The sequence below is a fragment of the Sphaeramia orbicularis genome, chromosome 8 (assembly GCF_902148855.1).
Source record: "Sphaeramia orbicularis chromosome 8, fSphaOr1.1, whole genome shotgun sequence".
NCBI classification, from domain to species: Eukaryota; Metazoa; Chordata; class Actinopteri; order Kurtiformes; family Apogonidae; genus Sphaeramia; species Sphaeramia orbicularis.
In genome coordinates, this window is record NC_043964.1 from 15,102,581 (window position 1) to 15,130,564 (window position 27,984).

The following is a 27,984-nucleotide window of genomic DNA, read 5'->3' on the forward strand; positions in this document are numbered from 1 at the left end:
TTGAGAAACTTGAAAACAGGAAGCAATTAACAACAAGAAAAGCACTTGGAGAGCGCAGACCTCAGCCAAGACAAATCCCCCCCGCCCCCCGATCACCACCAAAATTTTGATCATTTCTTCCTTGTGCCAGTATCAACATTTCTTGAAAATTTTGTGAAAATCCATCCATAACTTTTTGAGTTATCTTGCTAACAACAAACACGCATGCAAACACAAAGCAAAGTGATCACAATACCTCCTGGTGGAAGTAATAATACAATGAATATGAACAAAATGAAAGAATAGCAAGAGCAAAACATGCACAAAATGAATATAAATTTGAGAAACATCAACAAAATTACATGAATACTGTCATGTAATTTTACTTTTTTTTTTAACACTAAAACAATGAAAAAAATTGGAGTTGACATTATTTATAGGTTATTATGATCCGATCCACTTTAGATCACATTGGTCTGTATGTGGAACCGGGACTAAAATGATTTTACCCTTGACTGTTCAGATTTTCAGTGTATTTTTTTGCGTTTCACAAATTCAGGCTGTGTGTTTGACACCTTTGGTCTAAGATGTAGGTCTTGGGATTTTTTGCAATTTCTCTGAACATTGCATGATCTGACCTTGGGGTGAATTTGCTAGAACATCCACTCCTGTCTTGAATGTTTTCCATTTGTAAATAGTCTTCCTCATTGTTCAAAGATGGCCTTCAAATGCTTTGGAAATGGCCTTCGAACCCTTCACAGGTTAATAGGTGGCAACAATTGCTTCCTAAAGTCATTGTTGAAGTCTTTTGTCCTTGACATTGTGTTAACACACATCTGAAAGCCCCAGAAGAGCAAACTGTTGAAACTGGTGCTTTCACTGGTTGTTACTCCCTGTAACATATTCATTTAACATGGAAGCAGTAAGGGTATATTTAATTTTTCATGCATTGCTTTTTGATTTTGACTTTGTTTTTGGAAAATAAATAAGAGCACAGTGGAATTTGTTGTGTATTATTTTACACTTTAAATTGGATTTAAAGGGGTAATATTTAGCTAAACCCACTTTTATTAGCCTTTGGTACATTTATTTCTGTATTTGGGGACCTTTATAGTTAAAAAAAAGTCTGAATTTGAACCCTCCAGGTCAGGGCTGTCAAACTCATTTCAGTTCAGGGGCCACATTCAGCTAAATTTGATCTCCAGTGAGCCGGACCAGTCCAATAATAGCATAATAACCTGTAAATAAATTTTTTACATGCAAAAAAAAAAAAAAAAGATTAAATAATGAAATCATTTACATTTTACAAACTATCCAAACAAAAAAGATGTGAATAACCTGAAAAAAACTGCAATTTCTGAAGAAAAGTAAGAAGAAATAATAAGAAAAATGTGATCAATATTATGCCTCAACTTATGATTCAGCCCAGATTACTTTTTCATGTGTTTTTGTGTAAAACCATAGAATGCAAAGACGTTATATTTTCTTTTTTTTCAGGATGTGAAATCTAGGTGCAAACATTGTACCATCACTTGAGTTTTGAGGATTTTTTTTTTTTTTTTACATTTCCAAAGCAGGCACTGTATTTTTATCTCAATGTGATATTTTCATTTTGCATCACTATGCACCTTTTCAACATCTAGAATAATTCAAGCTTAAATGGATACAAAAACAAAAACAAAACAAGTGGTTCCAGGCACAACAAACCCCGCCCCTCGCACATATTGTAGTTTATTTTGGCATCGATTCAGCTGATGTCATCGTGTCTATGCACGTGCTGATGTCAGCATATCAATTGCCTCTATATATGTGGCAAGTTTGAAGTAAATTGACACAAAGTTGATGTTTTTATAGACATTTGAATTTTCGCCCATGATAAGTAAATGGGAGAAAAAATAGATTTATAAAAATTTATAAAAAATTTGAACTTTGACCTACTTTCCCCAAAATGTATTGACATATATTCTGGGTCACTGGCAATGCATAAACCCAATTTGGTATGAATTCAACCAATAGTTTTGCTGCTACTGAAATTTGAAATTTCAGCCATTATAAGTAAATGGGGAAAAGAAGATTTTAAAAATTCATTAAAAAAAATTCAACTTTGACCTACTGTTCCCAAAATTTAAACAGATCTATTCTGGGTCACTGGCAATCTATAAACCCAGTTTAGTATGAATTCAACCAATAGTTTTGCTGCTAGTGTTAACAAACAAACCGAACCGAAAACAATACCCCTTGCCTTCCCTTTGGAGGGGGGTGGGGGTAAAAAGATCCCTCTGTGTGTCTGTTGATGCACGTTACACAACAAAACATAATTAATAAAAAAAGACATGTATGATAAAACAAAGAATGAGGGGAGACTGGACCGTACAGGAATAACACCTTAATGGTTCAAGTTCTGTTGCTCATATTGAAAATTGAATGTGAATTTCTCGTTATTTTCAGTAATTTCCTTTATTTGAAGTTATTAAAATGATGTGAGGCTCAGTTACAGTGGGTAGAAAAGTCATTTGAAGGGCTGCTTTTTAGTTTATTATTTCATTTCATTTCAAATCTTGTCGTTTTTTGCTTTTACTGAGTAAATAAATTGACTCAGCACCTCTACTTTTTTGTCTTTTTTTTTTTAACTTTTATGCAGTAAATCTTTATTTCTGGATAAGTAACGATGTTGTCGACTGTGAAAACTTTTTTTTTTCAGAAGTGGATAAGTTATGTAGACTCTGTTCTGTGAGTTGAAGTTGTCAGTATGATACAGTCGGTCATCTTTAATATTAAATTGCGAATGCTGCTCAGAAATCGCTGTTCTTATTTGGGGTTCTTTGATGATGAATCTCCACCTTTGAGGCTGTATTGTCATGCTGATGTGGTCATGCAAATTGTGTCACAATACAGTTTGGTTTTTCTGTTTCTAAATGAACCCACTGACAGATGCACGGCTGACAATAGTCCACAAAGCTGCAGCAATTATTTCGCCTCAGCCATGTGTGCTTTTGGCTGGGAGTTTACACTTGAGTCCTGTTTGGAGGAAATAAGGTCCTTCAGTTTGGTTTGATTTGAGTTTGTCGGAGCTGTGGTGAGGCTGATTGATCCTTTGAGCTGTGTAATCATGTATGGAGAGAACTCGCCTGATCTGATCTGAGCTGAGACGGACACACGGCGACCTTAGACGGGGAAATAAATCCTGTTTTATAGACTGAACCTGTATCATGTGTTAATAATTTTTAATATGCAAAACATGGAGATGTTACATTCACACCACAGGAAGACGGTCCCTGGGAAACATGATGATTTAGATGTTTTAGTTCAGCTTGACCGGCATGAGATGAACCTTATTGTAATTTTGTTAACGAATGTGTGAATGTGTGGGAGTGTGGGGCTCGACATATAAAACAACTGTAAATACTATAGTCCTCCTACTAAAACGAGCAATACGTATTATTAATAAGGCCGGTTACTATGAACCTACTAATGAACTGTTTATGAAATCCCATATTATGAAATTTAATGATTTGGTTTACTATAAAATAATGCAAATAATGTATAAAGCCAAATTAAAGTTACTCCCTGTCTGTGTACAAAGGTTCTTCTCAACACATGAGTTTAAATATGATTTGCGGGATGTTTGTAAATTTGTTGTTCAAAAATCTAAAAAACAGACAAAAAGAAGATGTATATATATGTGTTGTTGGAGTTAAATTATGGAATGAGGCCAGTATGGATTTAAGAATGTGTAGCCCATTTTTGATATTTAAAAAAAATGGTACGTAAGGCAATTTTTGAAGGATACAATTGTTAAGCTCTAATAAGTAATAGGTAAATTATTTATTTTTGAGTCTACATTAAATTACCATTAATTTGGTGGTTAAGTTTTCTATTTCTCTGGTTTATTTTCATCTTTTTAGGTTTCGCTTGTTTGTTGGCTTGGATACACTGTTTTTTTTTTGTTTGTTTTTTTGTCTTTTTCTTTTTCCTATATTGGATGCTGGGTAGTTGAATATGTTATGTAGGACAGGCATTAATATAAGCATTTTGCTTCTGCCTGTGCCTTTTCAGTCATAACCTGTTGGTAATGTTTGTAATGTGTGAAGTGCTGTTGTTGACACTGGTTATTGTGTGACTGAATAAAGAATTTCATCATCATCATCATCAATGTTTAATAGCGTTTTACTTTAAAGCTGCCGGAGCCTTTCGTCACCAATTTTTCATCAAATCTGTCAAACCCCAGTCATATCCTCAGTATCACAAATCTGTAAGTCTTTCCGTGCTTACTCACCTGAATGTCTTCCCTCACGCTGAACAATTTTGAAGTGTACTCCACCATAAACAAACCATTTGTTTACAGAACCGGCAGGTAACTCAGGCATGTTGAGCCGCATTATGTAATAAATTCCCATTATGTAATAGAAGTTCAAAATGTAATAAGAATGTCACATCATCTTGTAATAAAGCCGTATTATGTAATAAACTAACGCATTTTGTAATAAACTACGCCAACGCATTGTATAGTAAATTTTTTCACATTATGTAGTGAGTTATTACAATTTGAGAAATTTATTACAAAATGCACTAGACACATTTTTATTTTTAAAAAATGTAATAACATGGTTCATTATGTAATAACAATCCAGATTAACCCTTTCATGCATGAATTATGAGAACCTTAATCAAAATTTTTTCCTGAGTGTTTTTATTCCTCTTTAGGCATGAAAAAAACAATGCGACTCAAAATTTTCTTCTGAAAAATAAATCAAAATAAATAAATAAAATAAAATAATTAAAAAAAAAAAAAAACATGAAAAAATAATAATAATAATAATAAAAAAAAATCTTATTAACCTATTTTTCATGAAGTTGCAAAAATGTCCACTCAGCTGGACACCACACGTTTAATTTTTGACGCACAGAAACATGTATTTACTAACAAATTGTGTGAAAACTCTGGGGAGAGCTTGTGATTCTGGGGGTTTAGGATCAGGAGAGATCTACATAATGTTACCAATTCATGCCAGAAAAGATATGTAGTGTCTTAAAACTTTAATAAAGATATGTGTTAAAAAAAAAAAAAACAACGAAAAGAACAACAAAATCCATGAATATACAAGAGAACAGCTGTAGAATAGCTGTCCACTGCAGTGACCAGTATGCATGAAAGGGTTAATATAATTTCAGAGCAATTTAGAAGAAATTAGTCACAGGAGCTACAGGTAATGTAATCAGAACTTTAACCACACAGTTTAAAGATTAATTTAGCACATTATTATATTACTGTGTCAGTTGTGTCTGACACAGTATCTTATGATTTTGTAAAAATGTTCCTTGACACCCTCAGATTGAACAGCAAACATTTATTGTGTGTTTTATCCGTTTATGTCACAGAGATAAGCTCCAGTCCATAAGTGAACGCTCTTCCCTGTCTCTCTGCGCCTTCCAAAAATTTCCTACATAATGCATTGAGGTAGTTTATTACAAAATATGTCAGTTTATTACATAATGCGGCTTTATTACAAGATGACGTGACATTCTTATTACATTTTGAACTTTTATTACATGATGGGAATTTATTACATAATGCGGCTCAACAGGGCATCTTCGGAATTTTGTCATGACGTGCATTGTGGGAAGCGACGGGTTGCGCTGCTGCCTGGCATCGCCACCTGCCACAAACATGACGCGAAAACAGCTGGTGCTCCACTTCCCTCCAGTCGTTTCCGTGTCGTGTTTGTTGCAGCCATATGATATCATATGGTTGCACTGCCACTGCCGAAAATGCCCGAGTTACCTCCCGGCTCTGTTTGTAAACAAATGGTTTGTTTATGGTTGAGTACGTTTGGAAATTTTTCACCGTGAGGGAAGAGATTCAGGTGGATAATCACAGAAAGACTTATGGATTCGTGATACTTAGGCTATGACTGAGGTTTGACAGATTTGATGAAAAATTGGTGGCAAAAGGCTCCCGCAGCTTTTAGTCATGATACTAGTGCTGTCACTAACAACTAATTTCGTAACTAATTTTTTGTTTAGTCAACTAATCTAAATGACAAATTAAAAAAAAAAAAAAAATCAAGTGTTATTTTGTTGTGTCCATTATATTACCTCCACCAAGGAACGACGGAGGTTATGTTTTCATCAGGGTTTGTTTGTTTGTCTGTTAGCAAGATAACTAAAAGTTATGGAAGGATTTGGATGAAATTTTCAGGAAATGTTGACACCTGCACAAGGGACAAATGATTAAATTTTGGTGGTGATCGGGGGGGACTGATCTGCCTTGGCGGAGGTCTGAGTGCTTTTCTAGTTTTGAATGCGACTCAAAGGCCAAAACATAAAATGTCATCATGACAAACGTACACAATATAAATAACTTAAGCATCACCAAACAAAAAATTATGAAGTGGGATTCCAAAAAAAAAAAAAAATTGCACAAAGTTAATCAAGCAAATGGCTAGCTATATCAATATAAAACAAAATATTAATACAATAGGCCCTTACAATTTCCAAAACAAAGGGACTTCCAGTGAGTATTTGCTTAACAGTGCAAATATATATGGTGCAAATATGGTCTCATATCTCCCACAATCATTTTCAGGACACTGTCACAGAGGTACGCATGGATCTGCGGACCGCTGAAACTTAAGAAGCTTATAAGACAAGGGTCTCTCTCTCTCTCTCTGAGGTACGCTGCAGGTGCCAACGCTGGCATGAATTCCCCAGGTGCCAAAAATAAATAGGCTGTCAATAGTAAAATGAAACATCAACTAAAAAAATTGCAGTCGACTAATTTTCATGGTCGATTACGTCAACCAAGTTGACTAATCGCAGCACTACATGATACAGTGGTGGATCCAGGGGGGCGCAGGAGAATGGTGGGGTCCAGGGTCCAAGCCCTGGTGGGGGTTCAAGGGGTCGAAGTGAAGCAAAATTAACATTATAAATGCTTCAAATCACATAAAACTGTTTTGTTTTTTTTTGTTTTTGTTTTTTTATCACCATGCACTAATAAAATGACTCGAACCTCTCTAATGTGACGACTGTTGGAACCAAAGCAGAGTTGTTTTTTCTAAGGTTGGACTCAGTTATAGCATTGAATTCCATTGCATTCCAAATATTTTAATATTAGAAACAACAGGATACAGTAGAGGTACAAACCTATGTTTGACCACTTTGTGTGATTCATTCAATCACTGGCTGTGTTCCACGGCAACTCAAACCTATTTAATATTCAGGTCATGCAGTTCTATAGTTCCCACTGTATAATAAAACATTCCACACCTACTGTGGCTGCCCGTTTGTTTTTCATGCAGACCTGAATGCTGCTTGAATACACAGTTGTCTCTTCATGATTAGACTTCAATCTAGTTTAGATTTAACTCCCTTTACTATATAGACTCATCATACTCTCATGCACAGTAACCCCCCCCCCCCTTGCCTTGGGGTGTATACATTCAGACTCTGAAATACATTTGGACAGTAGCTCAGTAATTAACGCTACAATGTTAGAGACCAGGGTTTGAATCCTGATACTAACACTTTCATTATTGTCAACATTTTACATGTTCAAACAAGCGGGGGCGGGGGGGAGTAAAACCACCATTGACCACCATTGTCACCTACTTTAACTAAACTGGTGATTCAATCCTTAGTACTGTCAGTTTTGGATTACTGTCCAGCAGTATGGTCAAATACAACACAAGAAAATATTAAAAAGTTGCAAACTGTACAAAATAGAGCCGCTCAGGCTGCATTGCAGAACAAATGTTATTAAGATGCCTAACCACTTGAACTGGCTCACTGTTAAAAAAGATTACTTTATTCTTTACTGGTTTTCTTTAGAAATATTAGAACAAAAAAAAAAAAAAACATCCCTCTTGTACAAAAATGTTTGTTTTAGTTCAGATAGACATACCTATGCAACCAGGCAGACAACCAGAGGTAATTTTACACTACCCAAATCAAGAACAAATGCAACGAAAAGAATGGTAATATACTGAGCCATGCAAGAATGGACCAAACTACCAGAACACATCACACAAGAAAAGTGTAAAATGAAATTTAAGAAATCAGTTAAGAAACATCTATAGACCGTAGATGATCGATACCTGGGTTAACTGAATATATGTACTGTATATACTGTACCACTGCTGACCTAAAGGAGCTGTCTGTATTTTTGTCTGGTTTTTTGTATGTTATGTAGTATGTGAAAATTGCTTTGTATGATTATATTGTATGTTATTTGCATTGACAAGTTGCAAAGATTGTTGTAAAGACCCCAGGAAGGATAGCTGTAGCTATGGTACAGCTAATGGGGATAAGAAAGAAAGAAAGAAATTGATGATATATTGAATATGTAAAACTCTGCATGTGACAAGTGTTTCACTGTATTGTATTTATTCCTACAATATTGGTTTTATTTCTATTTCAGCTGGAATAAACATGCTTAAATGGCTAAAACTGTCCACAAAGTACCCGTCGTTATACCCTCAGGATCCCTCCTATGACTTACAATTAACACAGCGCATTATGGCAACAGGGTGTTAGTAATAAATCAGTTGAAGGAGTTTGAGAATTTGAGGCAAACATGAGGCTGATTGGGATTTAAGTTAGAAACCATTAATCATTATGTGCTGTGTTTGTTCAGGGGCACAGAGATTTAGAGAATGGCCTTTACCTCCCACCGGACTAACAAATGTTTGTCATTACAAGGACTAATAATGAGCCTTAGCCATTAAACAATACGCAGGCTAACCAGTGAGAGGCCTGAATCAAAGTATCCATTACATGCTGTGGTGGTCTGGTCTCCTGAGTAATTTAACAACACAACAGTTACACAGTGAATTATTTAATCTGCTCGGCTCTTATTTGCCAAAGTGTTATCACAGTAACCAGAATGCACAGCGACGATGGACACAGTTCTTATAGTTCACTGTGAAAGAATGTGGAAACAAGAAGGTGTTGGTATGTTTGCAGAAGGAATGCTGTTGGAAACTTTAACCCTTTCATGCATAGGTCACTCCAGTGGACAGTTATTCTTCAGATGTTTTCTTGTATATTCATGGGTTTTGATGTTTTAGTTCCATATCAGCCAACACAGTGGACACTTACGCACCATCCCATACACTGACATTCAGAGCATTACGTAAATCAACACCATATTTATGTTCATCTCCATGTTTATGGAATGACTTCTCATGTCATCTCGCGATAATAAATAAACAAATCATCGCATTTGTGATTTAATTGAAAATCCGACATTACACACTTCTTTTTTTTCGACATTCAGTAAATATCGGTAAAGTTTTGCACAGATGTCCAATGGAAAAGCGACTAGTGATATGGAAAACTATACAATAAAAACATTTTTAATGCTGCTAATCTTATGTTTTCTCACATTTTAACATACTCATGGAGATAATATGCAGCAAAAAAAAAAAAAAAATCAACTGTTAATTCCAGTCTAATATCAATTAGCAACTGATTTACACTGAAACATGTTAGTGCAGATCGGGTTTATTAAGAACAGCAACGTTACAGTAACGGTATGAAATGCACTGTATGGGACGATGCATAAGTGTCCACTGTGTTGGATGATATGCAACTAAAACAACAAAATCAATGAATATACAATGAAACAGCTTTGAATAACTGTCCACTGTACAGGGTGAGTCAGAAAAAACGCTCTTTTCATTTAAAGAAACCACTGAAATGGAAATGCTTATTTTTCTTTTGATCATACAGTCATATTGATGTGGTTACTGAGCATGTCTGGCGATTGAATCATTGATTTATGGCATAGCATAACAGAGGGAATGTCCATTGTTTATTGTGCACCGAAATATCTGCCAACACAGTTTATGCCACCGTGAATGAAATCAAAATTGTCAACCATTGCAGCATGTTTACTCGCCATCAAAATGTTTTGTCTCAACGAAGTCGTCCGGCACGACCTTCAACCTGGCTACCATTCAGATTGATGCAAATCTGTGCTCGTTGTCGCATCTCTAACACAGCTCTTCTCGCCATTCGTGTTCGTCGTAGGGCTTGGATTTCAGCCGTGATGCGATTTCGGAGTTCCTGAAGAGTTTGTGGAACAGTCTGATACACACGGTTTTTAAGATACCCCCACAACAAAAAATCAAGGGGGGTCAAGTCCGGGGATCTAGGTGGCCACTCTCTCTCCTGACCCAAACAGACAACTCGATGAGGAAATAATACCTGCAATCGCTGTGGTCTTGCCGTGATGAAAACTCCCTGGGCACTGTCATGTAGGCCTATGTCCTGAGTGTAAAAGCAAAGCCCCGACTCCTGTAATTGTTGGCAATTTCAAGTTTGTTCACTGTGGCATACATTGTGTTGGCAGGTATTTCAGTGCCCAATAAACAATGGACCTTCTCTCTCTTTTATGCAATGCAATAAATCTATGACTACATCACCAGACATGCTCAATAACCACATCAATATGACTGTATGGTCAAAAGAAAAATCCGTGTTTCCGTTTTAGCAGTACAATTTCTTTAAATGGAAAGAGCGTTTTTTCTGACTCACCCTGTAGTGACCACTATGCATGAAAGGGTTAAAACAGCAAAATATCACTCCTATACAGGGTGGGGAAGCAAAATTTACAATCAACATTTAGTTGTTTTTTCTCAGCAGGCACTACGTCAATTGTTTTGAGACCAAACATATATCGATGTCATAATCATACCTAACACTATTATCCATACCTTTTCAGAAACTTTTGCCCATATGAGTAATCAGGAAAGCAAACGTCAAAGAGTGTGTGATTTGCTGAATGCACTCGTCACACCAAAGGAGATTTCAAAAATAGTTGGAGTGTCCATAAAGACTGTTTATAATGGAAAGAAGAGAATGACTATGAGCAAAACTATTCCGAGAAAGTCTGGAAGATACTATTAAAGAAGAATGGGAGAAGTTGTCACCCGAATATTTGAGGAACACTTGCGCAAGTTTCAGGAAGCGTGTGAAGGCAGTTACTGAGAAAGAAGGAGGACACATAGAATAAAAACATTTTCTATTATGTACATTGTCTTGTGGCAAATAAATTCTCATGACTTTCAATAAACTAATTGGTCATACACTGTCTTTCAATCCCTGCCTCAAAATATTGTAAATTTTGCTTCCCCATCCTGTGAGTCTTGACAGTCATTGGTAATCACTGCTGTCAATCATATATTTAACCCCACCTATCTGTAAAAACACCTATGAATGACTAAAACCTCCCTCCAAACAGCAGGAGGTAAAATTCCTGCTGGGTCATATCTGTTAAATTACAATATGCTGAAGGTAATTATGGGATTTTTGGTGCCATGACACCACAGAAATATCACCCACCACAGCTTTAAATGATTTGTTATTTATCTGTAATTACACAAGGATTTGGAAATGTTCAAATCAAAAAGTCAAAAAGTTTCTTCCATCTCTTTTAGAAAGTGACTCATAGAAATGGAATGTTTTTGTCCTGAAATGTCCTGGTAAGTCAATATCCTGCATGGATTTGCTCCCTGCCGTCAAAACCCATTAACAGTTTGAGTTTCTCAGGTAGACTGTGCAGAGAAAATGTTTTTATGCTGTGTGATTCACATAATGCTGATGCCGCTGCGCTTCCTAAAAATGGCATCATGTGCTTCCCTGATACGACAGCGCACATCCAGTCTGTACTGGTGTGGCTGCTCCATTATTAAAGCATCACTCATTTAGATTACAGCCGTGATGACACCTGATCATTCATCTGCAGAGACTGAGGCTCGACCGGAACCAGAGTTTATTAAGAGTTAACAAAGGCCAGTCCAGACCAGGGGCCTTAGAGGGGAAAAATCTAACAAAGATCCTGTTCTACAGACTGAACCTGCATTATGGATTATTAAGAGACCTTACACTCACACCAAAGACACACGGTCTCTAGGAAATTTGAGGATTTTGATGTTTTAGTTTGGCTTGACCGGCATGAAATAAAACTTATTACTCGACCCCTCGAAGAGGAGGCAAGGGGGTATTGTTTTTGGTTCGGTTTGTTACCTCCACCAAGAAACGGCGGAGGTTATGTTTTCATCAGGGTTTGTCTGTTTGTTAGCAAGATAACTTAAAAAAGTTATGGACAGATTTGGATGAAAGTTTCAGGAAATGTTGATACTGGCACAAGGAACAAATGATTAAATTTTGGTGGTGATCTGTGGGGGGGGACTGATCTGCCTTGGTGGAGGTCTGCGCTCTGCGAGCGCTTTTCCAGTTTGTTTCTTTATTCGTTTGTTTGTTAACACTCTAGCAGCGAAATTACTGGTTGAATTCATACCAAATTGGGTTTATAGATTGCCAGTGACCTAGAATATATCTGATTACATTTTAGGAAAAATAGGTCAAAGTTTAAATTTGTTATGAATTTTTAAAATCTTTTTTTTTTTCCATACTATTGGTTAAATTCATACCAAATTGGGTTTATAGATTACCAGTGACACAGAACAGATGTGGTCACTTTTTGGGAGAAGTAGGTCAAAGTTCAAATTTTTAATGAAAAAATACTGTTAAATAATGGAAAATAACCATCTAATAAAAATACGGTAATTTTCCATGCTTAAAATATAGTTTTTTGCCCTAACTTTACATGAGATTTTGGATTTTTAAAAAAAAATTTATTTAACTTTTTAATGTTTAATAAAGAATATTTTCATGTATTAAAACAATCAAATTACATATATATATGTGTGTGTGTGTGTGTATATATATATATATATATATATATATATATATATATATATATATATATATATATATATATATACAGTACAGGCCAAAAGTTTGGACACACCTTCTCATTCTTCGCATTTTCTTTATTTTCATGACTATTTACATTGTAGATTCTCACTGAAGGCATCAAAACTATGAATGAACACATGTGGAATTATGTACTTAACAAAAAAGTGTGAAATAACTGAAAACATCCCTTATATTCTAGTTTCTTCAAAGTAGCCACCCTTAGCTCTGATGACTGCCTTGCACACCCTTGCCATTCTCTTGATGAGTATCAGGAGGTAGTCACCTGAAATGGTTTTCACTTCATAGCTGTGCCTTGTCAGGGTTACTTAGTGGAATTTCTTGCCTTATTGATGGGGTTGGGACCATCAGTTGTGTTGTGCAGAAGTCAGGTTGATGCACAGCTGACAGCCCTATTGGACAACTGTTAGAATGCATATTATGGCGAGAACCAATCAGCTAAGTAAAGACAAACGAGTGGCCATCATTACTTTAAGAAATTAAGGTCAGTCAGTCTAGAAAATTTCAAAAACTTTGAATGTGTCCCCAAGTGCAGTCGCAAAAACCATCAAGCGCTACAACGAAACTGGCTCACATGAGGACCGCCCCAGGAAAGGAAGACTAAGAGTCACCTCTGATGCTGAAGATAAGTTCATCTGAGTCACCAGCCTCAGAAATCGCAAATTAACAGCAGCTCAGATTAGAGACCAGATGAATACCACACAGAGCTCCAGCAGCAGACACATCTCTACAACAACTGTTAAGAGGAGACTGCGTGAATCAGGCCTTCATGGTCAAACAGCTGCTAGGAAACCACTGCTAAGGACAACAAACAGAAGAGATTTATTTGGGCCAAGAAACCCAAGGAATGGACATTAGACCAGTGGAAATCTGTGCTTTGGTCTGATGAGTCCAAATTTGAGATCTTTGGATCCAACCGCCGTGTCTTTGTGCGACGCAGAAAAGGTGAACGGATGGATGCTACATGCCTGGTTCCCACCGTGAAGCATGGAGGGGGAGGTGTGATGGTGTGGGGGTGCTTTGCTGGTGACGCTGTTGGGGATTTATTCAAGACTGAAGGCAACCTGAATCAGCATGGCTACCACAGCATCCTGAAGTGACATGCCATTCCATCCGGTTTGCGTTTAGTTGGACCATCATTTATGTTTCAACAGGACAATGACCCCAAACACACCTCCAGGCTGTGTGAGGGATATTTGACCAAGAAGGAGAGTGATGGAGTGCTGCGCCAGATGACCTGGCCTCCACAGTCACCGGACCTGAACCCAATCGAGATGGTTTGGGGTGAGCTGGACCGCAGAGTGAAGGCAAAAGGGCCAACAAGTGCTAAGCATCTGTGGGAACTTCTTCAAGACTGTTAGGAAACCATTTCAGGTGACTACCTCTGGAAGCTCATCAAGAGAATGGCAAGAGTGTGCAAAACAGTCATCAGAGCTAAGGGTGGCTACTTTGAAGAAACTAGAATATAAGAGATGTTTTCAGTTATTTCACACTTTTTTGTTAAGTACATAATTCCACATGTGTTCATTCATAGTTTTGATGCCTTCAGTGAGAATCTACAATGTAAATAGTCATGAAAATAAAGAAAATGCGAAGAATGAGAAGGTGTGTCCAAACTTTTGGCCTGTACTGTATATATGTGTGTGTGTGTGTGTGTGTGTGTGTGTGTGTGTGTGTGTGTGTGTGTGTGTGTGTGTGTGTGTGTGTGTGTGTATATATATATATATGTGTAATTTTCAGTGAGACTAAGTTGTACAATCCACTGATAAAAACTGTATTTGGACAGTTTATCAGTGCTTATACATGTTATACATTCACAAAAATACATTTATTCAACATTTTTGTTGTGAAACCTCCTGTAATTACACAACATATTTGTTGATTAACAAACAAGTCTTGTTAAACTTGCACAACAAATACTTCGTTTATGGTTAATTGTCAGTAATTTTATCTCATTTTATTTTTTTAATTTTTTTTACAGTATTAAACTTTTAATTAACAGTTTAATCTCATAAATAGAAAAGAAATATTTGTGAGATTATGATACATTTGCAAATGTATTTTAACTGTATTTTTCTGTGAAAAAAGAAAAAAATTCTTTTAAAAAAATGGAAATTTTATGGTTATTCACGGTTGCAATTTTTTCGTGTTATTTTCCATTTGACGTGTAAAATCACAGTCTATTTTTGTCATTTCATTGATATTTTCCTGCATCTTAAACATACAGGAAAAATCTCTAAAATAAACAGTGAAAATTCTGTTAAATTACAGATTTTTTTTACAGTCTGAATGCCCTGCGATAGAGGATTTTACCGACGACAGCCGTGTTTTCAACTGCAGCAGAGAAAACATGACATTAAAATCCTGCAACGCTGCGAAAAAGGTATCAACCATTTTACCTTGAACCAAAACCTATTTAATCAATGTTATTTCAACTCTCGCTCCTTTTCTCAGCTGAAATAACAATTATTCACGGTTTGGTCTGCGGGGAGAAAATGACTGACACTTGATCTCCTTGAGCAATAACAGGCAGAATTGAACTGAGCTATGAGCTGTCACATTAACATGTGGCACGGGGAAGTAGCCACAGACACTGAAATGAAGACGCTCCGACCGACAGAAAAGCCTCTGAAAGCTTAAACGGCTCTAAGTGTTCCTGCTTACTCTGCGATTTCACAGCCTTTTTCTGATGAATTTACGGCTGTTGGCTTGTTGATTCCGACCAAACAGCCTTTTTAAGACTTAGACAGAGACAGTAAAAATTACAAGTGGCACCCTGAATATAAATGTTTTATAATCTTACAACACACAGAAACTCGCGGCAATAACACTGTGTCATTGTGAATGACAATCTTAAAGGGTTATGTCACATTTCTTTTAAAGAGGGGTTGCATAAAGTACTGATCATAGACTGTGTGGAGGCAGAAAAAAGTACCAGCATGGAGGCAAAGCAATGCACTAACAACAAAACATTTTACATCATCTATAAAATATATGAGAGTTTGGAATATTTTGTGTTTTTTGGTGATTTTAAAGCCTTTAAAACACACAAATGAACCAATCAAAGCTGCAGTAGACCAGTAACTATTGTACTGTGTGAAGAGAAACTGAAGAGAATGTAATATGTTAAGTTTCCTCTGTTTCCCAGAGGACTGTATCTGCAGAGGTATTTAAAAGGATATCTGTAAGGTAAGGTAAGGTAAGGCAGGGTAAGGTAAGGTAAGGTAGAATAAGGTAGGATAAGGTAAGGTAGGATAAGGTAGGGTAAGGTAGGATTTGTTAGGGTAGGTTAAGGTAAGGTAGGATAAGGCAGAGTAAGATAGGGTGAGGCAGGGTAAGGTATGGCAGATTAAGGTAAAGTAGGGTAAAGCAGGGTAGGTTAAGGTAAGGTAGGATAAGGCAGGGTAGGTTTAGGTAAGGTATGCTAGGGTAAGGTAGGGTAAGTTAAGGTAGGGTTGGGTAAGGTATGGTAGGTTAAGGTAAGGTAAGATTTGGTTAGGGTAGGTTGAGGTAAGGTAGGATACGGTAGAGTAGGGTAAGGTATGGCAGATTAAGGAAGGGTAAGGTAGGGTAGGTTAAGGTAAGGTAGGGTAGGGTAAGGTAGGATAAGGTAGGGTAGATTAAGTTAAGGTATGGTAGGTTAAGGCAAGGTAGGATAAGGTAGGGTAGGTTAAGGTAGGGTTAGGTAAGGTATGGTAGGTTAAGGTAAGGTAGGGTGAGGTACGGTAGGATTTAGTTAGGGTAATTTAAGGTAAGGTAGGATAAAGTAGAGTAGGGTGAGGTAGGGTAAGGTATGGCAGATTAAGGTAGGGTAGGTTAAGGTAAGGTAGGATAAGGTACGGTAGGTTAAGGCAAGGTGGGGTAAGGTAGGGTAGGTTAAGGTAAGGTATGGTAGTTTAAGGTAAGGTAGGGTAAGGTAGGGTAGGTTAAGGTAGGGTTAGGTAAGGTATGGTAGGTTAAGGTAAGGTAGGGTGAGGTAAGGTAGGATTTAGTTAGGGTAGGTTAAGATAAGGTAGGATAAAGTAGAGTAAGGTGAGGTAGGGTAAGGTATGGCAGCTTAAGGTATGGTAGGTTAAGGTAAGGTATGGTAAGTTAAGGTAAGGTAGGTTAAGGTAGGGTTAGGTAGGGTAAGGTATGGTAGGTTAAGGTAAGGTAGGTTAAGGTAGGGTTAGGTAGGGTAAGGTATGGTAGGTTAAGGTAGGGTAGGATAAGATAGGGTAGGTTAAGGTAAGGTAGGATAAGGTACAGTAGGTTAATGTAGATTAGGGTAAGGTAAGGTATGGTAGGTTAAGGTAAGGTAGGGTAGGGTTAGGGTAGGGTAGGTTAAGGTAAGGTAGGGTAAGAAATGAACATACACAGAGTAAAATAAGAAATGTGGTATTTATGTAAGTATCTATCAAGGATTTGAATTAACAATTAAACATTATTTACATATTTACATCACCATGGCTGCACATGTACATGCACCTGAATAATGACAAAGATCTATTTTTAACACTCACAAAGGCACAAAAACACTTCAACATGTGCGGCGATACATGAAAATAATAACATCAGAAATGGTTAAATAGCTCATTTTACCCCATTTTAGAATTCATCAACTAACCCGTTAATTAGACAGACTTATTACATCCCACTCACCCATGATTACGCCTGTTGATTTAGCTTTCTAGCATCAATTTAACGGATATAAATATATATTTCTGAAATGTACAGCATGGGGAGCTCTTCAGCACCGTCCTCTGTAGGTTTTCAGTTTAGCCTCTAGCAATGTGACAGTGAAGGATATTTATACACAGATAGTGGATGGTCTACACACCAGCAGTATCACTCTTTATAAGAATGAGGGAAAGTACAAAAAAAAAAAAAAAAAAAAAAAAGACAAAGTAGTGAAGAAACAGGAGAGAGAAGCTCAGGCAGAATACGACCCTGGTCAGGAGGGATAGGATGGGTCAACAAGCTGACAACCTCTAAATGTGAGCGAAGGATCACTGACTGGGGGATAGTTCTAGCATCACAATGTCCCCAAAGTCATTTTGGATTATAACGTTTCTTGCTAAGGGTTGAGAAGCGCTAACGTAAAATACATTAGTACAGTAGTAATGCAATAAAAAGATGACAAAACATGGTAATTTCTTTGGTATAGCCCCAAACAGCGGTCCTGCATTACACTATGACCCAATCCAAATTCACCCCTTGGCCCCTCCCCCTTGGCACTACCCTTTAAAATGTTGCTGCAAGGGGTACACTGTAAAAAAAAAAAAAAAATCTGTAATTTAACAGAATTTTCACTGTTTATTTATTTTAAAGAGTTTTCCTGTATTTTTAAGATACAGGAAAATATCAATGAAACGACAAAATAGACTGTGATTTTACACGTCAAATGTAAAACTAGAAGCACTCGGAGAGCACAGACCTCCGCCAAGGCTGATCAGTGGTCCCCCCCGTGGGCCCCCCCACGCCAAGGAGGTTATGTTTTTGCCAGGGTTTGTTTGTTTGTTTGTTTGTCTGTTTGTCTGTCCGTTAGTGTGCAACATAACTCAAAAAGTTATGGACAGATTTTGATGAAATTTTCAAGGTTTGTTGGAAATGGGCCCCCCCGTGGGCCCCCCCACCCCTGATCACCACCAAAATTTAATCATTTCTTCCTTATCCCATTTCCAACAAACCCTGAAAATTTCATCCAAATCTGTCCATAACTTTTTGAGTTATGTTGCACACTAACAGACAGACAAACAAACAAACAAACAGACAGACAGACAGACAAACAAACAAACCCTGGCAAAAACATAACCTCCTTGGCGGAGGTAATAATAACATGAAAAAACTGTAATTGTGAATAACCATAAAATTTCTTTTTTTTTTTTTAAAGAAATTTTTTTCTTTTTTCACAGAAAAATACAGTTAAAATACATTTGCAAATGTATCGTGATTTCACAAATATTTCTTTTCTATTTGAGATTAAACTGTTAATTTAAAGTTTAATACTGTAAAAAAATAAAATAAAATAATAATAATAATAATAATAAAACGAGATAAAATTACTGACAAGCGTAAAAAATGTATTTGTTCTGTAAGTTTAACAAGACTCTTTTGTTAATTGACAAATATCTTGTGTAATTGTGGAAGGTTTCACAACACAAATGTTGAATAAATGTATTTTTGTGAATGTATAACATGTATAAGTACTGATAAACTGTCCAAATACAGTTTTTATCAGTGGATTGTACAACTTAGTCTCATTGAAAATTATTTATATATATATATATATATGTATTTATAGGTAATTTGATTGTTTTAATACATGAAAATATTCTTTATTAAACATTAAAAAGTTAAAAAAAAATATAATAAAAAAATCCAAAATCTCATGTAAAGTTAGGGCAAAAAACTGTATTTTAATTCAGGAAAATTACCATATTTTTGTGAGACGGTTATTTTCCGTTATTTAACAGTATTTTTTCGGCATCCCTGCTGCCGGAATATTACCGTTTTTTTATGTTTATTTTTTTTTACAGTGTTGAAACATTCCCCTATGAAATGGGACAACCATTTGAGACCTGTTACGCCATCAGCAGTCATCGATGCCGCTATAAACAGATGCGACCACTTTGTTTCTGAAACTATCCCCCATGCCATCAGCAACTGTAACCGTCTCTGTTGCATGGACTTGTGTCGTCTTTTTGTGGCTATCAACTATAAACCGCAGAAATGCGATCTGTAACACATTGAAACAACATTAAACGGTCGATCAAACGATTAAGTTGTTTGTGAAGAAAATATATTTGTGTGTTTCTTTCATCACACTGCTGCACTTTTTGGCTGTGTTTACATTCATCTTGCGAACTATTCGAACAGAATTATGGGAAATTTCGTGTACCTAGTTCCTAGTTCGTACTGTGGTCCTGGAAAATCTCCGTTTCGAGGGCTATACAGTCTCCGTCTAATCGAAAGTTGGGACAACACTACCCTTTCATGTGTACACGCAAAACAGAGGGGAGGGGTTAGGGGGAGGGGCCAAGGGGTGAATTAGGATTCATCTTATGAGAGATTCAAAGACGGATGTTAACAAAATCAGCTGTTCTTTGTGCAGATACTAACTAGCACACTAATATTCCAGTTTTCCCCTAGTTCTAAATCAGCTGTTTACATATCCAGTGAACGTGATTATTCCTCTAATATTCTTGTTTACATGCAGCCTCATTAAAGGGGTGATATTTAGCTTTTTTTAAAAAAAATGGAATTACGCATTTTTAAACATTTCCCTGTGGTCTACATAAACTGTAAATGCTCTGCTTGGGTCTGAAATCTTCATTAATTCAACTCCACAGGTCCATCTTCAACCCTATTTCTGAGTAATGACACCAGAAAGGTGGTTTTGAGCGCTGGCCCTTTAAATGCACATGACCCCACCCTTGCTCTGTCCCGTTCAGCCACTTGTGTTCGTTAATACAACCAACAAAAAAACATTTTACTTAATCGGCTCGAAGTTTGGACATATTTTCAGTTTTTACTACAACGGCTGCTGCTGACAAACAATTATGGCGTATTTGGAGAAATGTTCATTGGAAGTCTTGGCCTTATATGTGCAAATGTTGTGATGTAACTAGTTATAAAATGTAAGAAATTAAGAAGGAATTCAAACAGGTTGTAGAAATCCACTCGATTTTTGCCGAAATGAATATAAAGATAGCTTCGCAGCACCTGGAGGGTTCAAATTCAAACTTTATGAACTATTAGGGTCCAAATACACAAATAAATGAACCAAAGACTAATAAAAGTGGTTTAGCAAAATATGACCCCTTTACGAAAGGTTAAAGAGAGAGAAAAAAATCATTTGAGAACTGACATAAAATTAGCACTGGGTCTTTATGGGTTAAACCTTACGGTGACCAAATGCGTCGACTGATCTAAAATGTTAAACAACTGTTCAACCAATAATCCTATCAATACGTGTTAATATTTCAGGTAAAATGCAGGTTCTCAGCTTTTACGCTCCACCAGAAACAATTCATTTCATGTAGTTTGACAAATGTCAGAGGTTGTAGAAACTTGTTTTATATTCGGTAAATGACATAAATACTGACATCATCATAATAATAATAATAATAATAATAATAATAATAATAATACATTTTATTTATAAGCGCCTTTCAAGACACCCAAGGACACTGTACAACAAGATAAAACAAACAATCCATAAAATACAAAGAAATAAACAGATTAAAACAAATGATTACTAAATATAGAAATGAAGTTGAAGTTACGATATTTGGTTATGACAATCGGCTTGAAGTTTGGACATATTTTCAGTTTTTACTACAACCGCTACTGCTGACAAACAGTTATGTCGTACTCGGAGAAATGTTCGTTGGAAGTCTTGACCTTATATGTGCGAATGTCGTGACGTAACTAGTTACAGACGTAACAAATTAAGAAGGAATTTAAACGGGCTGTAGAAATCCACTCGATTTTTGCCGGAAAGAATATAAAGATGGAGGGTTCAAATTCACACTTTATGAACTATTAGGGTCCAAATACACAAATAAAGGAACCAAAGACTAATAAAAGTGGTTTAGCAAAATATGGCCCCTTTACGAAAGGTTAAAGAGAGAGAAAAAAATCATTTGGGAACTGACACAAAATTTGCACTGGGTCGTTATGGGTTAAACCTTACGGTGACCAAATGCGTCGACTGATCTAAAATGTTAAACAACTGTTCAACCAATAATCCTATCAATACGTGTTAATATTTCAGGTAAAATGCAGGTTCTCAGCTTTTACGCTCCACCAGAAACAATTCATTTCATGTACAGTAGTTTGACAAATGTCAGAGGTTGTAGAGACTTGTTTTTATGTTCGGTAAATGACATAAATACTGACGTAATAATGACAGTCGGCTTGAAGTTTGGACATATTTTCAGTTTTTACTACAACCGCTGCTGCTGACAAACAGTTTTGTTGTACTCGGAGAAATGTTCCGTCGCAAGTCTTGACCTTATATGTGCAAATGTCATGACGTAACAAATTAAGAAGGAATTCAAAGAGGTTGTAGAAATCCACTCGATTTTTGCCGGAAAGAATATAAAGATGGAGGGTTCAAATTCACACTTTATGAACTATTAGGGTCCAAATACACAAATAAAGGAACCAAAGACTAATAAAAGTGGGTTTAGCAAAAAATATGACGCCTTTAATAACAAGTCTTCCACTGTGTGAACTCCGCTTCCTACTTTTATTCCTCCAAACACCTTCTGGAAAACGCTCGGCTTGTTAATATTTACTCTTATCTATAAACCTTTTTGATCTCCTCTGTCATAAACTTTATGAGTGGATGTGTTCCTCTCTCTTTTTCTCTGGAGCGTCCATCTTTACCAGAGAGGATCTTTGTCTGTACTCCAGCTGAATGTAAACATAGATCTAGTGTTGCAACCTGCAGTAAAACTTAGATTCATTCTTCTGAGGGACTGTATACATGTCCAGAATGCTCATAAAACTATCGGTATATCTCACATATCTGAACTGGAAAATGTTCCATGTAATTGGAATATAGTGTTTACATCAGTGGTTCAGGACAAGCTATGACCCACATTGATAACAGTTTAACCTCTCAAATTTATGTAATGAAAAGATGGTGTTTTGAACCTGAGATAAAACAGAATATCACAGTATGAAAACACAAAAGACAAGTTTAATGATAAACCAAAATCAGGGGGTGATGCTAAATATGGAAATATTCGCTTTAAAACTAAATTAGGTAGTTTTAAACCAAAACCAAACATGTGCACTCAGTTAAAAATGAACCCATAAAGACCCAGTGCTGCTTTTGTGGTAGTTCCCAAATGATTTTCTTTCTATTTTTAACCTTTGCCCACCGTGACATATCATTTTCATCTTTGCTGCACTGTAAAAAAAAAAAAAATCTGTAATTTAACAGAATTTTCAGTTTATTTTACAGATTTTTCCTGTGTTTTTAAGATACAGGAAAATATCAATGAAATGACAAAAACAGACTGTGATTTTACATGTCAAATGTAAAATAACACAGAAAACTGTAACTGTGAATTACAAAAAAAATTTCCATATTTTAATTTTTTTTTTTCTTTTTCCACAGAAAAATACAAATAAAACACATTTGTAAATGTATCGTACTTTCACAAATATTTATTTTCTATTTATGAGATTAAACTGTTAATTTAAAGTTTAATAGAGCAAAAAAAATTATAAAACGAGATAAAATTACTGACAATTAACAGTAAAAGAAGTATTTGTTGTGTAAGTTTAACAAGACTTGTTTGTTAATTGACAAATATCTTTTGTAATTAAACAAAAATGTTGAATAAACATGTTTTTGTGAATGTATAACATGTATAAGCACTGATAAACTGTCCAAATACAGTTTTTATCAGTGGATTGTACAACTTAGTCTTACTGAAAATTATTTATATATATGTTTATAGGTAATTTGATTGTTTTAATACATGTAAATATTCTTTATTAAACATTAAAAAGTCAAAAAAATATATGCAAAATCTCATGTAAAGCTAGGGCAAAAAACTGTATTTTAATTATGGAAAATTACCGTATTTTTATGAGATGGTTATTTTCCAGTATTTTTTCAGCACCCCTGCTGCCAGAATATTACTGGTTTTTTTAACGTTTTTTTTTTTTTTTTTTTTTTTTTTACAGTGTGGCTAGTCATAAAGTTCTTTTTTTTTAATTCAAGAAAGGAAAAACAATATATGACGCATTTTAGATACAATGTCTTTAACTATTTTTCTTAGTACTGAAACCCTTCCCACATACATACAAACTGCCATTAAACATGAACCAAAATAAATGAAAATAAAAAATAAAAAAAGCGATGCCCGCTTAACACCAGCTCAGTACTGTTCGTATCATTTTCATCTTTGCTGGCTGGACGTACAGTTTTTAACCCGATGGAAAAATGCGCTCCCACCCACTCATGCTCAGTGGTTGGAGGACCTCAGGTTTTGTTCATTTTTCACTTTACATTTCTGATATGAAATGTGATAAGACATAGTGCCCCTTCATGACTTACTTCCACAACTCAAAAACCCTCTGACTTCTTCTGCAAACTCTAACCCAACACTCAGCTCATTATTTATTGTATCCTGTGGTGCCCCAAAGGCAGTAAGTCAAAGGTCCTTGGTTTTTCTTGTTTCTTTTTTTTGTTTGTTTGTTTGTTGCAGACTGGTCTCATGAAATCACGTTGTATGTTACGCCAGTTCTTTTGGCATTTGGCGTGCTCTACGTACGCATTTTCATTCTTTCACGTGTTATTTAACGCCATTTGATCACATGCCAGATATCTGGTTTACATATTTGTAACCGCTAACCCTAACTCCTAAACCTAACCCTAACCTCTAGCCGATAACCCCTAACCCTAGCCACTAAACCAAACCCCTAGCCGCTAACTGCTGACTCTAAACCTAACCCCTAACCGCTAGCCGATAAGCCCTAACCCTAGCCGCTAAACCAAACCCCTAGCCGCTAACTGCCAACCCTAAACCTAACCCTAACCGCTAGCTGCTAACCATAACCCTTAACCTAACCCTAACTGCTAGCCGCTAACCCTAACCACTAACCACTAGCCACTAACCATAACCCTTAACCTAACCGCTAGCCACTAACCCTAACCACTAGCCACTAACCATAACCCTTACCCTAACTGCTAGCCGCTAACCCTAACCACTAACCCTAATCACTAGCCACTAACCATAACCCTTAACCTAACCGCTAACCATAACCACTAACCATAACCCTAACCCTAACTGCTAGCTGATAACCCCTAATCCTAGCCACTAAACCAAACCCCTAGCCACTAACTGCTAACTCTAAACCTAACCCTAACTGCTAGCTGCTAACCATAACCCTTAACCTAACCCTAACTGCTAGCCGCTAACCCTAACCAAAAACCCTAACCACTAGCCACTAACCATAACCCTTAACCTAACCCTAACCGCTAGCCGCTAACCCTAAACACTAACCCTAACCGCTAGCCACTAACCATAACCCTAAACCTAACCCTAACTGCTAGCTGATAACCCCTAACCCTAGCCGCTAAACCAAACCCTTAGCCACTAACTGCTAACCCTAAACCTAACCCCTAACCCTAACCAGTAGCCGATAAACCCTAACCCAAGCCGCTAAACCAAACCCCAAGCCGCTAACTACTAACCCTAACCGCTAGCTGCTAACCATAACCCTAAACCTAACCGCTAACCCAAACTGCTAGCTGCTAACCATAACCCTAAACCAAACCCTAACTGCTAAACCTAACCCCTAACCCTAACTGCTAGCTGGTAACCCCCAACTCTAGCCCTAGCTGCTAAACCTAACGTCTAACCGCTAGCCGCTAACTACTAGCCCTAAATCTAATCCTAACCGCTAACCATAACCCTAAACCTAACCTTAACCTTAACCCTAAACCTAATCCTAACTGCTAACCCTAACCGCTAGCTGCTAAACCTAACCCTAAACCTAACCCTAACTGCTAACCCTAACAACTAATCCTAAATCTAACCTTAACCGCTAATTGCGTTTTATTTTACACGGCATGAACATACAAGCATACAGATAATAATCCATACCGATAACACGCCAATTAGAAGTGGTGTCTTATCTGTATGCAATTCATGATATCTTGTTGTTTGTTGGGAGTTTGATGTTTGTTTTCTGTATTGAAAAAATTTGTCTTTAGTTGAACATGTCCTGTATCTTTTCTTTCACGCCAAATAAAAATCAATAAAAATATTTGATTTAAAAAAAAAAAAAAAACTTTGTTGCTACAATAATACAACAAAATATGATATTTATACCAAAATTTTAACGATGTGCATCAATATATGGCATCAAATTTGGAATAGTCGGGTAATGTTACGGTGCATGTAAACATACTCACTGTAGCTGGATAATTCTGTACATGATTTTTTAATTACAAAATATTCTATGTTATTTTATTACAGGAATAGGTTAACAGCCCGTTGTCTTTGTGCGTTTTAGATCTCGCTGGGAAAATGTCACAGAAAGAGTTGTTTTGTAATTAATGTTAACATGTCTCAGAGCTGCACTGGAATAAAGACGGCTCATTAATAATGCAGAATTACGCCCGGCTGTCTCTTACGGTATAATGTGCAGTTTTCTGTGTTAAATGAGAACCATCTAACTTTCTGTCCTCATCAACCTTTCTGATGATACTGTTCCACAGCTCCCTGCCTCCCAAAGCCAATTAATGTGGACCAGGAGAATATTCGAAGCCGCCGCAGCCTCTCATACAATTTCAACACTTCTCAGGGAATCTACTGGAAGTGCTTCTGACTCGTGTGAAATCAATAGAGCCGAGATGCCCTTTTAAGTCTCGATAGTGTACGGCGACGTGTTTTTGTTTGATCTTTACGATTCTGCAGAGAATGGCAAAAGTGGCGAGAGGAGGTGTGAGGAAACGTTTTATCAGGTCTTGTATGATTATGTGAACGTCATGAAAATAAAAAATAAAAAAAAAGAATAAAAAGGGAAAAAAAATGAGGCCACGTGTGTGTTCAGTTCAGGAGCCGCGGTAATGAACACTGCACCATTTTTCTTCTGTGGCTAAATGATCTGTCACTCGCTTAATGTAACAGGACAGACTGTGCAGAATAATTGTCCAGTACGCTGAAGCTGACGAGTTAATTCGCTGTTACATGTTGTATGTTTCCGTCAGTTCCATGGATATTCCCGAGCATGTGTTGGAGTATAAGCGAGGTATTTAGAAACGTGTTATGAATTGAGCTTTTTTGAGTGATTTTTTTACGGTTGGGTGCTTCTATAAAACAGGACATGGGGGCTAAAAATTCAAACCAGATGTAGACTAATGTTATGAAGCAAGTTTGGAAGCACTTTGGGTCTATTTTTAAAATAAATACGTACTGAGATAAAAGAGAAACTGTTTTTCAGATAAAACGCATTTTTATATTATTTTTTTAGGGATGCACCAATACCACTTTTTTCCAGACCGAGTACAAGTACAAGTACTTACATTTGATTACTTCCCGATACCGAGTACTGATATGAGTACTTAATAATACCATTACAGGTCTTAGTTACTTTTGAAAATGTGCTGTTTTACCTCTGTTATAGAAAAAATAATACTCTACTAATTCGTCTTCAATAACGAAGGATAAGTTCAAGCGATCAGTGTCAAAGAAATCACTTTATTTGGAGCTCCATAGAAAGAGATATCACTCAGACAAAAGACTGAGATGGTCTGAGCCCAAAAATACAAATCACAATGTAGTCTTCTGTCTCCCATGAGAAAATTATGATGTGTAGAAAGTGTTTTGGCTAGTGTCAGGAACTTCGAGATAAGACCCCTGTGAGAAATCTTCTCTATACTACTCAGGTGTTGGCCTGGCCTTCTACTCTGGACACAACACAGAAGAGGTCACACTATCTGAAATAAAGTTAGAAACCTATATGATATATGAAATACATGAATATATATATGAATGTACAGGGGTTGGACAAAATAATGGAAACACCTTCACCTCAAGATGATAATGCCCCAATCCATACAGCTAGAATTGTTAAAGAATGGCATGAGGAACATTCTAATGAAGTTGAGTATCTCGTATGGCCGGCACAGTCCCCAGACCTCAACATTACTGAGCATTTATGGTCAGTTTTAGAGATTCAAGTAAGACGTCGATTTCCACCGCCATCGTCTCTAAAAGAGTTGGAGGGTATTCTAACTGAAGAATGGCTTAAAATTCCTTTGGAAACAATTCACAAGTTGTATGAATCAATACCTCGGAGAATTGAGGCTGTAATTGCCGCAAAAGGCGGACCTACACCATATTAAATTATATTTTGTTGATTTTTTAAGGTGTTTCCATTATTTTGTCCAACCCCTGTATATGGATATAAGTCATTTTGCCATTACACCTCCGCCAAGGAGATTATGTTTTCATCAGGGTTTGTCTGTCTGTTTGTTTGTCTGTTAAGGCGGCCATACACTGCGATTATTTTGATCGTTGCACGCAGCGCCATCTCAAACTGTGTGAATCAGTCGTAAAGTCAGACTCACGATTCATGTTCTCACACTGTACAGGCCGATGCTCGTATGCGACCTGACTGCTCACACTGTAGGACCATACACCAGAGGATGCACCACACGTTCGAGCGTTATATCCGGAAATACAATGCTAAAATACCAAGGAATCC

At 36.7% G+C, this 27,984-nt stretch overlaps 1 protein-coding gene across 1 annotated transcript in view; it reads right to left on the minus strand.

Annotated features, from left to right (window-relative positions):
* hs3st2 (heparan sulfate (glucosamine) 3-O-sulfotransferase 2) overlaps positions 1-27,984 on the minus strand; it is a 107,197-nt gene that overhangs the window by 58,990 nt on the left and 20,223 nt on the right.